Source organism: Gymnoscopelus braueri, assembly GCF_963280865.1.
Source record: "Gymnoscopelus braueri genome assembly, chromosome: 23".
Classification (NCBI taxonomy): domain Eukaryota; kingdom Metazoa; phylum Chordata; class Actinopteri; order Myctophiformes; family Myctophidae; genus Gymnoscopelus; species Gymnoscopelus braueri.
In genome coordinates, this window is record NC_137625.1 from 29,834,506 (window position 1) to 29,849,763 (window position 15,258).

Genomic DNA, 15,258 nt, shown 5'->3' on the forward strand with positions numbered 1-15,258 from the left:
CGCACAAGAAAATGTACATTTTGACATCATATTCTTTTCACTGTACCAGTTTATTTTGTGTTGTGTGTATGTCCAGTGGCAGACACCTATCCTGGGCGCGCGGCAAAGCCGCGCGGCCGGAAAGATTTGGGGGTCAAACCCCCCCAAAAACCCGAAATGCATAGAAAACTATGCATTATACCTGTAACAATTGACGCACCTGTATGTATGTCTGTCTGTTTGTTTTTGAAAAATGTTTTAGCAACCCATATATTTGAACAGAAATGTATATTTTTATCCTGTGCTTAAAAAAAAAAAAAAAAAAAAAAAGTTTTTTTTTTTTTTTTTTTTTTTTTGGACCATGAGGGGGCCGCCAAGACGCTGCGATCGGGCCGCATGCGGCCCGCGGGCCGCGGGTTGAGTAGCGCTAGAGGGTTGAAATATCCACCCACGAGCACACTTGGCACAACGATTCCTTCGCCTGGCTACAATCACCGCTGCCATGATCACTGCGCTTCAGTTACCACCAACTCTGTGAAGACGCTAATAATTTTCACTCTTAACTATGTGTGGCTATTAGCGCCGGTGTTTGTGAATTGGACAGTTTTCTGCAATGAGGCTCATTTGCATAGAAAGTGGCAGTTGGTGCAACAGTTATGCATATTGCCCAATGTAAATACATGCAAATAGTACATAGACGCTATTTGCTTGGGAGCGCAGTGTAAATTTCACCCTTTGTGGGTTCTTATACGTGATTATTTTTTGTCTAAGATTGCGCAGGTTTAGCAGCCGCAAAAAGCCACGCAATCCTTTTGTGAATTTGTCTCCCTGTAAGTGTAAAAAAAAAACACATTATATGCTTGACATTTCAGGGTAATTGAAACCTAAACAGGAGGTTTGATTTGGCCCATAATTGTTCATTGGTGAGGTGTCTAGTTTATTCTTTTTTAAAAGCAGTCCCTTGTTTACCAGCTGCAACATTCAAGTGATGGACAGACACATTAATGCATTGGGCAACGTACTAATTACAATCCAATAATGAGCTTGTGAAATGGGCCATTCTGCATGCATACCTTTACATTTTGTACCGTTATTTGTTATGAATATTGTGATGCCATGACAACTTTTTTACTTTTACTCAAGATAACTCATTCACTGCCAAGGACGTGATTGACGTGTTTTTTACCAGGTTGCCAAACCTGGTCTCTATCTACACTCCAGCTAGTAATGACTTTTTCCTCATAGGCTGGCCCTTTTGCGTGACTTTTGCGTGACTTTTTCCTCATTGGCTAGTCATTTAGCCAATGAAGGCTCAATGTCCTCTCGGAATATGGGATCTAAAGGCGACCAGCAATACTGTGTTCGGCCACTGTATGCATCTCTATGAACTGTGGCGCAGTTCCTCATTTGGCCTTTCAACGTTGCCATGTTTAGTGAGAGAAATAAGCAGCCAGGTCTAGGAAAACAAGCCCAAAAGAAGCAACTACAGGCCACATGAGCACTTTCAACCGTCGGCTATTTGAAAATAGCCATGCCGCAACCTCGTATAATATGACTGCAGCCTGTGAATGATCCAAGCACCACCAAAGAAGAGTAGGCTACACCCAGAAATCACGAGACCAAAACAAAAAAAAATGATTCACAAAAGTAAATCTTTCTCAGCTTTCTGTTGTTTTCTGCTTGTTTTTCAAAAAACAATCCACATTCAACTGGCCATAGCTCTGGAATGGAGGATCGCGACAGGACAATTTTTTCCCCCTCGACCACGACACCCCCGTGCGCGTGATGAGCCGATCTCCGTGAGGACGGAGGTCACAGAGAATATTCCATGACTTTTTCAAAGGTACAGTAAAAGCGATGTTTTCGCTGGCAAGGGGACGACGATGTTTTAACCAATTAAGACCTGGGACGCATCTGTGTAATTTTTAGATTTGAGCTAAAAAAGCATTATTTTATTTATTCAAGAATAGCAGATATACAAGCTCATAGCGCGGCACCGAAAAAAACGCAAATCTGTGAATATATGTATTATTTTAAAGCGAAATTTTTTTACTCAAATCTTTGCTACTGGGGGGTCCCTGGAACAAAATATTTTGAGATGGGGGTCCGCGGCCAAATTCATATAATTTTGGGGGTCCTTGACAATTATGAAAAAGTTTGAGAATCACTGATCTAGCAACATAATTTGTTTCGAAAACTGTTGGGATTTAGTAGACATTTGTAGAATCGGCTTCAGGTCTTAACACATTGACCGCCAGAGGTTAATCTCATAATGTACTCACCAGTGCCAACGTTTTATTGTTGTTTTTTGTTTTTTTCACGTCACCATAGACCTCGTTAAAATCCTTAAGATTGAGCTGTGCACTGTTTGTATACATCGCGGAGATCTCCCTGCGTCTACCAGTGAAAACCAAGTGTCAAACGGAGCCGCCATGTTGTAGTTAGAACGGTTTATGTTAAACAGTGATCAGCGAGGAGAAAAACTACAATCGAAGAAAATGGCGTTTTAGTGTGCGCTTTAGAATGGAGGCCGACGGGATCGGCAAAACGTGATCCCGAATAATTCCGTTTCCGGTGGTGTTACAATGAAATGTGCCGTATAGAAAATTGAAAAAAGTTTTTTTTTTTCGAAAAAAAGGAAAAAGCACCACAGCCCGTAGGCTACGGGATCGGCGCTTTACGGTTGGATTTATCGGCCCATAGGCTACGGGCCTGGCGGTGGTAGTGTTAATGGGTTAACTCTGGCAGTCAATGAGTTCAAATTTGAACACGGGGCTTTTCCTTGCAGAGTATTTCTACCCTTTGGTATTGCTGCTACTGACAAATCGGAGAACTTCTTCCCTCCCTAGATACGTTTCCACACTGCACAGAGATGGTGGGATGACACAGGAACACCCCCACGAGAACATACACCTTTACTTGTTTGAGGGGGTAATGGATATGTTTTCAGGAGGGTTCCAACATGGCTTTCCCTCCCCTCCATGGTGAATTGCCCAATCGTAGTCATTACAGCCGTTTGAGAGACTGTTTCCAAAAACAGGCAATCAAAAACCTGTCTGGATAATTAGCGGAGGGGGAAGACATCTTTGTGAGCGTGTCTCCTCTCTTCTTCTCCTCCTCTCATCACCACCAATCTCACAACACAAATCAGATCTTTTCCTCAGCAGAGCACACAAACTAAACCTGTGGTGTGTGTGTGTGGCTCATTGTTCTGCCGAGACAGTTTGACTGAAAACAAACTGACAAGAACCATTTGAAGCAGAAAAAAAGAAGAAAGAAAGCGCGCACGCACGCACGCATGTACGTAGAACAACAACCTGTCAGGAGCGCGATATGCCTCTAATTTTTCTGTCATCTGCCATCCGTTTAACGAGACGAGAAGCGCTCTGCCCCCACACGCCTCCTTCGAGACGCGAAAGACACGGAGAGAGAGAGGGAGGAGAGAGGGAGGGAGATAATAGAGAAGAAGACAGGAGAGAGGGAGAGTATCAGATGTGTGTCTTTTTCCTATTTCAAACCTCTCAACTCACTTAACCCATTCAGTCCGGGAACGCGTCTTCTAAATCCCGACAGTATGTTGCTGCGATATCAGTGGATCTCAAACTTTTTCATGTCAAGGACCACCCAAAATTATGTGTATTTGGTCGCGGACCCCCATCTCAAAATATTTTGGTCCAGGAACCCCCAGAAGCAAAGAGTTGAGTAACAAATGTTGGATTTAAAAATATATATATATTCAAAGATTTGCACAAATTTCATGATTTTTTCAAAAATAGCAGATATACAAGCTCATAGTGCGGCTATGAGCTTGTATATCTGCTATTTTCGAATAGCAAAAAGTATAAAATAATGGCTATAGCTAAGACACAGATGGGTTCCCGGATTGAATGGGTTAACCTACCACCCCCCTCCCCCCTTTATTGCAGGATGTGATCTCTCTCTCTCTACCCCTACCCACCCCAACCTATATGCCTCAGACAGCGGAGAGGAACCAAGTGTGTATTTGTAGGTGTCAGGGGAGGCAGGGTAATAAGCACTTAGCCACTGGCCCCTGTCTTTTTACAGGCCAAACCCACAAGCTCTCTCTGCCTCCCTCTCACTCTCTGTCCAGTCCCCCGTCCCCACCACCCCTCTGTCCATCTATGTATCTGTGTGTGTGTGCGTGTGTGTGTGTGTGTGTGTGTGTGTCTCTCTCTCTTTCTCTCTCGCTCAGAGCAAAGGGGGAACAGTGTTTATAGTAAAAGGTCCTGTTCACTTTAATATGCCACATTATGCCAATGCTGTAGTCAGCTCTCATGAGAGTGCAGGCCGTGTGTGTGTGTGTGTGTGTGTGTGTGTGTGTGTGTGTGTGTGTGTGTGTGTGTGTGTGTGTGTGTGTGTGTGTGTGCCTAGACCCGAGTATCTGAGCGTATGAGCACAAAAGTGTGTGCGCTACAGTATGCAACGCATTACCTATCCTTGCGTGCTTGCACGCATGTTTGTGTGCGCTTGTATTGTGCCAGCATTTACATTATGCGTAAGTGTTTCTGCGTGTGTGTGTATGTGTGTGTGCGTGGGGGGGGGGTGTATTGTGTGTGTCCATGCTGTCATCTCACGTTCTCTCGCCCCTCCAGTGGAGCCGAGGAATTGGCAGAGACAGGCGGGATAGATGAAATATTTACCTGTCGCATGTTTAGAAAGTAAAACAGCTGCCTTTGTTCTGCTAATAAGCATCTTGTGTAAGGGGCTAGTATATCGCTACATTTGTATATGGGGAGAGAGATGTACAGAATGATGAAGAAAAGACAGAGATACGGGAAGAGAGACCGAGATTTGCCAGACGGGTCTAGAAACAGCATTTAATGTGACCTGACGCCAGTGTTGATTTCGTCGACTAAAACTATGACGAAAAATGTACAAATCCTTATCCTCTATTACTTACAGAAACATGTCCAAACAATTCTGAACCCAAGTTCCAATTCCCCTTTTTTTCAATATTATTTCAAAACTAATTCCATGCCTCGGCAATTCAGCTTGTAGATAGAAACATCCATTTTGGATAGTTTATGCTTCATTCTAAAGGGGTGCTATGTACACTACACTACAGCAGTGGTTCTCAATCTTTTTTCTCCAAATTGTTATGCATTTGGCCGCAGACCCCCATCTGAAAATATTTGGTGCCAGGGACCCCCGGAAGAGATGATTTGGGGTTAAAAATTCGAAATTATTCAAAAATGTCCAAACATTTTGAGGTTTTTAAAGTATTTAAAGAAAATAGCAGATCTACAAGCTCGCAGCGCGGCACTCGGCGCCGCACTGCGAGCTTGTAGATCTGCTATTTTTGAACAGCCGATGTATAAATGGATAAAGCGGTTAAGATGATTGTTGACGCTATGTTAACTACTTTTGCTGGGGACCCCCTGGAATCCTCCCAAGGACCCCTGGGGGTCCCCGGACCCCACTTTGAGAACCAATGCACTACAGTATGTATGCCCTTTATGTCTCAACAACACGCCCATAACCACCCAAAATCCATCCCACCTCACTGAGAAGGTTATACTCAGCCACTATAAAAGGCAAGGGGAACCCGGCGCTTGTCTGCTAGAACGCGGCGAGTCTTGAGATAAGTGCAGCAGTGATCCGGCCATTAGTCACTGTTGTTCAAGAGCCTGGCCCAGTACGTTCCGAGTCCAGCCGTTTTGTCCTTATATAGGGCAGGCAGGCTAGTGGCTGATCGTATAACACCCGAGTCAGACTGCAGCCGCACAAAAACATAAATTAGAGACAGAGACAACTGGCCTAGTCCAAGAAAACACAAGGCTAAGGCCGGTTGCTCCGATTCTGTCAGACACACGCACGCACGCACGTGCATGCTCGCACACACACCTCACACACACAAACACATAGAGCGAGAGAGAGAGGGGGAGCAAACAGGAACAATGTCAGAGTATACAATATGTGTCTTTATAACAAATGCACATGCACACACACACACATTCATATCATTGTCCTGACACTGTTTGGTTCTGTTAGCCAGGGCTGATTTTTTTTTCTCTCTCTCCTATAGCAAGAGAGGGGAGGTGTGTGTGTGTGTGTGTGTGTGTGTGTGTGTGTGTGTGTGTGTGTGTGTGTGTGTGTGTGTGTGTGTGTGTGTGTGTGTGTGTGACAGGTTGCTGTAGTGTTATAGTCCCCTGCATGGCCCTCCGATGCTCCTGTCCCCTCGCCTCCTTGACTCGGACACTTAATCAATGCACTGGAAGTGGCCTTTAACACACAATCTAATTATATGGAAATGAAGGCAGGCTGTGGACTCGATGCTAAATGAGCCAGCGCAGCACACGCACACACACACACACACACACACACACACACTGTCCACACACAAACACATGGACGACACAGAGCATGGCACACGTGCACACACATGGCAGGAAAAAAACACACGAAATACATCGGAAAAAAACTGTTAAGGTAAAAGGCAGACAAAGTGACGTTCATATCAACCAGATATATGGAAGCTGAGAGGCTTGCAACGTAAGTGATTGCTAATAATAAAGCACACATGCAACAAACGCACACAACTACTGTATAACTCAAACAAATGCCGATGCACCGTCCATTCGGCCTTATTAATGGTGCCTCCTGCGGTTTATCATTAGCCCTCTGACACACCATCACCAACACATGTCATGTGTATTCATGTGAGTGTGCCTGACAGAGAGAAGAACACAGAGTGTAAAGATGGTATATAGCAGGGGTTCGCAAACTTTTTTATACCACGGCCCCATCACCCCCCCCCCGGGAACTGAAACGCTATGGAGGTGGTTCAATGTGCACACATTTGTAATGTAAACTGGAGTATTTAGCCAAAATATGTTGGTAGAACCACCAGAGTTTCTTGATCCACCTCACTTTTTATCGTTTTTCTCCATCGCGGTAACTAGTGTGGTTGTTCGTTTGTGAGAATGATCTCCCCGGCGTCCCCGCACGGTAACGTGACATTGCGATCTAAATTTAACTATGTGAGGGTACAGATGGAACCAAATGGACCCGTGGTCCTGTACCCTCTCGCTCTCGGACTAACAAAAACAGCCAAAATGTCTCTTTTAAGCCACCCGCTCATATTGAACATAATTCCTAAGTAAATCGTTTATGAACAGAGCTAAATCAGTTTGTGTGCCTCAGCAAGGGCTTGTGTGTGTTGTCTTGTTGCTGCTCGTTCTGGGTCGCTGACTCGCTGTTGGAGGCGGAGCTGTGTGTGTGTGTGTGTGTGTATGAGGAGTCAAGCCAATACTTTGTTTGGTGGCGTCGACCTCACTTCCCCCCCTTTTTTTCTTCTTCTTTTTTTACCGTTTCGTGATTTAAAAACATATCATATTTTTTGGTTGCCACTGTGCGACCCCAACGGCACCTTCCCACGACCCCACTTTGGGTCGCGACCCATAGTTTGAGAACCGCTGGTATATAGGATATATGGTAGCAGGGTCTTGGATAACTTCAGGAGAAAAAAAATTGAAAAGTGTACTCCTCGGGGCACAGGTCTCCGCCAGGCCGGGTTGCCTAACCAGGGCCCGCAAACTTTGGTCATAGCCACATGGAATGCGATCTGAGAAACGTATACATCTTGATCACATGACCCCAGAGATAATGTGTACCGATTTGTGTGAGTTTTGGCCAAAATCTGTAGGAGTAGTAGCTAAAAGTGTGTAAACACTATGGCAGAAAATGCAATCTGGCACAAATGGCCGGGCCAATATGTTGCGTCATTATCCAAGGAATCCAGGGAAAAAAGGTGTTGATTGTACAACCTACGGTTCAAGAGTTATAGCCCAAAACGTTAAGTGGGCTGTTGCGGCGCCCCCATGAGGAGATTTGGAGAAATCTGGGATGGAGGTTCTTCCTTGGCTTCCCAGCAATCGGGTAATAATTTTGATTGTATGAACGACGGTTCAAAAGTTACACAGCGCCACCACAAGGCTGATTTGAAAATCTATCTTGGCATTTATTCCTTGGCGTAGTGGGAAATGGTGGGAATGTGCATGCAAAGTTTCACGGCAATCGGACGCTGCTTTCATGATTTGAGGCATTTTGTTCAAAAAGGACCACTCCTGCAAACTTTGGAAGCCAATCTTAGCCAATCAGGATGGAATATGAAAAATCGTCCGTCTTGATCACATGACTATAGAGATAACGTGTACCGATTTGCGTGATGTTTGGACCCTCCCTTTGATAGGACACGGCAACAACAGGATTTGAATGTGGCGGTAGTGCCATTATGGGACAGTCAACTGACACAGGCAACTGTCTCTACAGCCTCTATTTTGAGGGTTTCACTTTATCGGCAGTGCCATTGGTAGGTTTGCAGGTATGACACACAGCAGCAGAATCGGCACAGCTGGCGTTAACAAAAAAAGGTGGGCCTAATAAAAAAGGACAACCTTGAGTAGTAGTTGTCTAAACCTACAGTATATCTATTTCATTCTGTGCGTCCTATCCCGCTTGTGTGGTTCTCCAAATATTATTTTTCCAGTTAGATATAGCTGTTAATTGCACATTGTCAGTGGAATATTACTGACACGCGTACAATTAATAACACCACATAAGTGCGACAGTTTTGTCTCTCAATGCTCGGAAATCTCACAGCTGGCGAGATATTTCATTAACGACCGCATGGAACTCTATGCTGGATAGTTACAGTATAGGCTGAGTGCATGACTGTGCATCAAACTAGGAGGCCTGCATGTCCTCTAACGGTGTCGGCTTCTCTCCCTCCTTATTTTCAGTGGAAGATACGGTAACGTTGAGTGTTCCTGACAGCGCTGAGAATTTAGCATGTCTTAGCACTCAGAACACCAAGTGCGAGAAGTTACAACTATTTTAACTTTTAGCAGAAGCAGCATAGCGTAAGCCTAAGAATGGGTTTCTGGGATTCTCACGACTTCCAACAACAGCCCCTGCTGCAGTGGCGTCCCTCAAGCACCTGTTCGGCACAGCTAGCTAAAAATAGAGGTACCCGCGGGACACTTGGGGTGAGCGCTGATAACGTTTGCAAACAATTGTTAATGAATGCTAACGGCACGAAGATACTCAAAGCATTATTCAGTCAGGGACAGCTGAATAATAGATATGGAGCCTACCTCGTTGTGTGCACTGCTATTTGGTAAGAAATTATTAACAATCAACGCAAAATATGCCAACAAACTAAACAAGCAAGTGAGGAAGCGTAGCTCTGAAGTTAGAGTTAAAGTGGAGGATGAGGAGGAAGCTGGAGGCTATCCTGTATAGAACCCCCTCCCATCCCTTCTCTTTTGTGCTAGTTGGGCAGCGGTGGAAAAAGTACTCAAATGTTTTACTTAAGTAAAAGTATCAATCAATACTATAATGTAGAAATACTCAAGTACCCTGTCCCCTGTCACACCGTAAAGTGACTTGGACAGTCCTTTGTGCAAATACAACCAAGTCTGACCCCAGATGTTCTGTTCTTTGGGATTACTGGCCCTCATTTATCAACGCGGTGTAGACCAAATCATGGGCGTACGGCGAGATCACTGCAACTTTCGGCATTTATCAATATATCCTGACTTTGTCTTCAGCGTACGGCCCGTTCAGATCTCACGTCAGGTCGCGAGCAGTTGTTGGCTTTGGCTACACCCGTTTGTTCCATTGTAGACCTGCAGAGCAACATTTTCTGACCGTCTGACAGGCATCTGGACACATGTATCCACTCCAAAATGTATATCTAACACACTAATAAATAATCCCTGTGAAAATATAACATTTTATAAACTAATTTAAACAAACTGCTTTAACAGTCATTCAGAAAAGATTGCAGATCTGGCTGCATTTGCTATTTGAAAATAGCAGATCTACAAGCTCACATCGCGACGTGTTGTGAGCTTGTAGATCTGCTATTTTCAAAATATACGAGCGCTTATGCGAGAGCATTTTCGGGAGTCGGGACTGGCACGGCCGCGCCGCTGTAATCTTTTCATGAACAGCGAGGTCTCCAAACTTACAGTAGCGTGTCCTATAGTTAACGTGGCGTCACGGCAGCCCGTGACTCAAGAGGGAATACATTGTTTTATTTTAGTGTAACTAGAACGCGCACTGCGCACTGCTCGTAATGGGTTAAATGAATATACAAACGGTGTTTGTGGTGTCATTCATGTCGGCTACTTGACAAAGATTGTACCATCACGGAATACATGAAAGACTGCTGTTTCCACAGAGTGCCAATGCTACACTTGTCTTGGGCTTGCAAGTAGGTGCGTGCGCGTGTGTGTGTGTGTGTGTGTGTGTGTGTGTGTGTGTGTGTGTACGTCAGACGCGGACATGAGAGGGAGCGAGGCGAGCGGGGGAAACTTCATGCTTTGTTTGGTCGTATTCTGGTTCTTCAGTCGTAATATCGGGGCGTTCCGAGAATATTTAAGGGCGTGTTATTTAAATGACGCTCGTTTTCAGACGTGAGATTTATCAAAGCTCTGAGATACTGTATGTTCAACATGACAGATGCATGTTAAGGACAGTGGTGGAAAGTAACTAAGCCCATCTACTTAAGTACAATTTTGAGGTATTTGTACTTTACTTGAGTATTTCCAATTTCCAATACTTTTACTCCACTACATCTTGGATCCAAAGAGGCGCTGTGAATGATCCAAGGACCACCGAAGAAGAGTACACCCAGAAATCATCGCCTGCTTCCATGTTAAATGATTTACAAAAGTAACATTTTTTCGGATTTCTGTTGTTTTCTAAGTGTTTTTCAAAAAATAAGCCAGATTCAAACGGCCATAGCTCTGGTGAGGACAGCGGCAGGGTTGCCAGATCTGCAGATCCCGCAATATTTTATTTGAAAATAGCCGATCTACAAGCTCACAACACGTCGCATCGCAACGTGTTGTGAGCTTGTAGATCTGATATATGTGTTGTTGTATGTTAAAGTGCTCATGTGGCCCATAGTCGCTTCTTTTGGGCTGGTTTTCCTAGACCTGATGTCTTGTTTCTCTCACAGAATCTGGCAACACTGGACAGCAGTCATGGAGAATTAATTAATGAATTCCTGGCAGTGAAAGAGTTAAGGACAGCTGCTGTGAGACTCACTATTATTCACTCATGTATTCACTGTTGACGTTATATTATCCAAATACCCACTGTTGCAAACCACACATGCAATCAAATCAAATGAATATCCAGTAGCGATAAGCGCATGCAAGAGCCATTCAATTCCTCTTCCTTGTTTTTCCCGGTAGTTGGCAGGCAATTCAACATAAGTCAAAACCTTTATTAGAACATGTGTTTGTGCCAGTGATCTGAGTTCAATTGATCGATCGTCTCGCGAGTCATGACATCACGTCAAGAGAATCGATCAAGTCAAAACCTTATTGATTGATAACTTTGGAATCAGTCCTGTTGATATACTCGCACATAGATCACATCAAATGTCATCTATGAGCTTGTAGATCTGCTATGTTTTGGTCCTTGACATGAAAAAGGTTTGAGAACCACTGATTTTATAGCAACACACACACACACACACACACACACACACACACACACACACACACACACACACACACACACACACACACACACACACACACACACACACACACACACACACACACACACACACACACACACACACACACACACACACACACACACACACACACACAGCAATATCTCCTGGCAGAGATAATTACTGGCAGCATTTAGACACATTCTGGAACCACAATCCTTCAAAAGATATAATACATAGCCTGTAGTTGATGTTCTGTAGTTGATGTTCTGTGTGTGTGTGTGTGTGTGTGTGTGTGTGTGTGTGTGTGTGTGTGTGTGTGTGTGTGTGTGTGTGTGTGTGTGTGCGTGCGTGCGTGCGTGCGTGCGTGCGTGCATGCGAGAGAGAGAGAGAGGGAGAATGACAGATACAGGAAAAGGTCATGATTGAGTCAAGCAACCTGACAGCTGTCAGTTGAACCCATTTCAGCTGAGGAACACGCGCACACACACACACACACACACCTGACAGTACAAGGCTCATGCTCACACTCTCTCTCTGTCCCCCTCTCTCACACACACACACACACACACACACACACACGTCAATTAGGAGACATGGAGACCTGAAGTGCAGTGGATTGATTGGGTCGTAGATTTGCTCCCTGCAGCCACTGTCAGCAACAGACCAACTATACACAGGACACCTGACATACCACATCCTCACACACACACACACACACACACACACACACACACACACACACCTCTGCAGTAGGATAGTCTGGTGAGACAAACAATACACATACACATCCCCAGGTGCTAAAAGCACAAACATACACACACACACACACACACACACACAGACATATCTGACAAGACCTAGCACCCACTCAACATCTCTGGAACCTTTATGTTAACCTGCCTTCCCCCCAGAGACAGACAGACCCAGAATCAGAATGAATGAGCACAACCCACATACAGAGAGAGAGAGAGAGAGAGAGAGAGAGAGAGAGAGAGAGAGAGAGAGAGAGAGAGAGAGAGAGAGAGAGAGAGAGAGAGAGAGAGAACAGAGAGAGAACAGAGAAAACAAACAAGAGCTAGAGCTAGTAATACAGGGAAATAAAAAAAGGTAGCAGGTGGACCAAGAGGAGAGAGACGGAGGATGAAAGAGGTCAGGATGATGCTGGACACGTCATTACCCTGTTCAGAGAGAGAAAGAATAAAGAATAAACGACAGAGGGAGAAATAAAAGGAAATGGGTTACGGAAAAGGGCTATCCGCGATAACAATACAACAAAAGAACAGACAGACTTTAACCCATTAAGACAGGGAACGGATCTGTGTCATTTTAAGATTTCTATCAAATCTAGAAAATAGCAGATCTACAAGCTCACCAATAATAGCAGATCTCAATAGCAGATCTACAAGCTCATAGCGGAGTGTCGCGCTATGAGCTTGTAGATCTGCTATTTAAAAAAATCGTGAACATTCGTGCAAATCTTTGAATATATATATATTTTTTAATGCCAACATTTGTAACTCAAATCTTTGCTTCTGGGGGGGTCCCTGGAACAACATATTTTGAGGTGGGGGTCCGCGGCCAAATACATAATCGAAAAATGTTTTCTAAATCCTAACAGTATGTTGCTATATCAGTGGTGCTCCAACTTTTCCATGTCAAGGACCACCCAAAATGCTATGTATTTGGCCGCGGACCCCCCATCTCAAAATATGTTGTTCCAGGGACCCCCCAGAAGCAAAGATTTGAGTTACAAATGTTCGCTTAAAATATATATATATATTCAAAGATTTGCACACATTCTCCACGACTTTTCAAAAAATAGCAGATCTACAAGCTCATAGCGCGGCGCTCGCTATTTTTGAATAGCCAAAGAAACCTTAAAAATGACACACAGATGCATTACCGGTCTTAGTGGGTTAAGAGAGAGAGAGAATTAGATTGAGAGAGACAAAAAAGGCATGCCGATATAAAGTGTGAGAGAGAGAGAGCGTTAAGCATATTCATTATGAAAAGGTGGTTGGATTGTCTTGTGCGTCCTATCGGGGCAGCATCAAACCCACGTGTGATCGGGAGAGGGGGGGAGGGGGGGGGACAACAAAGTGGATCCCGGGGCCTGTAGAAGGGGGAACCTTTTTGATCACGCTAATTAAAAGCCATTTTGTTTTAAACAAACAGACACAAGTCTAATTGGCTCTTTTCCATAAGAAAGGAGAAGGATGTTGAAAGTGGAAGAACGCACGGAGGGAGGGAGGGAGGAGGGGGGGGGGATCAGAGGGATGAGTTCAGCCTGGTAAGGGGAGTGAGTGCGTAACATGCCAGACACACGCACACACACACACACACACACGCACACACACACACACACAAGAGGCTCACAGGGTGTCTCAACTTAAAAAAAAACAAACACAAAACAAGACGATTACAGGTGTAGGCGTGCGCACACAAACACACACTCTCACAGTCCCACAGACAACCAAGGAACAATTGCTTTTTGTAGTATCCTTTTTTTTAACACTATACCTAACGATGCTGGTGCTTTCCTGCATTGAACTGTCAATCGTACAAAAGATTCTGTAAAACAGCTTTATCCATTTTGATGCAATTTGGTCATCATACCATACCATCATACCAGACCGTTAGACTTGGTACAAAGCAACGTTTACCAACGGATAACCACGAAGTACAAACCAACGGATCCTGAGCCACGTGGCCAATAGGGCAGGAGCCCATCTGCAGTTTCTGTAGCGTGAAGCAGCTTGATGTACAAGTACATCCCCCCAGCCAGTGTTGCCAGATTTTGTGAGAGAAACAAGCAACCAGGTCTAGGAAAGCCAGCCCAAAAGAAGCGACTATGGGCCACATGAGCACTTTAACAGATACATCAGCTATTTGAAAATAGCAGATCTACAAGCTCACAACGTGTCGCATGACGCATGACGCGTTGTGAGCTTTGTAGATCGGCTATTTTCAAATAAAATATTGGGGGGAAATTATAATAAGCAGATCTGGCAACCCTGCCCCCAGCAGTGATGTAGGTAAGTAAGTACACCCTCTGGACACGACGCTAGTGTGTCGCAAGGAAGATGGAAAGTGCTACTACTTAACTCATTGACTGCCAAAATTAATTAATCAATTAAGTAAGCCAGTGCCAGCGTTTTTGAGCATTTTTACTAACCTTTCAAGAGCCACAGAATATTCAGGACGAGTGTCGCATAAGACGGAGGATTGTCTCTGCTTCTATCGGGGGGGGGGAAAAAAGCGGGTCACTGTTATATTAGCTTGATCTCGCCAAAAACGCAAAAAAAAAATTGATCACTCAAAGAGGATCACTCATAAGTTTGCGAACTGCGCCATCTAGCTTAAACACTGAAAACACTGTTTTGTCGTGTTACACGTCATTGGCACTCTGGGCTTTGGATATTTTTTTTACGTGTTTCAAACTCACTGAATGAGTTAACCACATGACGTCCCTATTTTTGCCGAAATTAAAAATTGCGTAAAAATTTAAAATACAAGAGATCCACAAGAGCGCAATGCTGATAGATCGGCGGCATGCTGATACGACAAAGTATGTAGGGCTAAAGAAGTTAACCTAACCTGGGCGATTATCTCCGCAGCAGGGCGATGCACTCGGATCTGGTGGGTGCTGGGCCCAACCCACCTCCAAGCATTCTGATTAGGCCACAGCGAGGCAGTGTGATGACACCAGCGGGCTTCCTGCCACGGAAAGGAAGAAACGCTGCCGTGATGGACACCTTGAAGCCTTGGAGGCTGTTTGA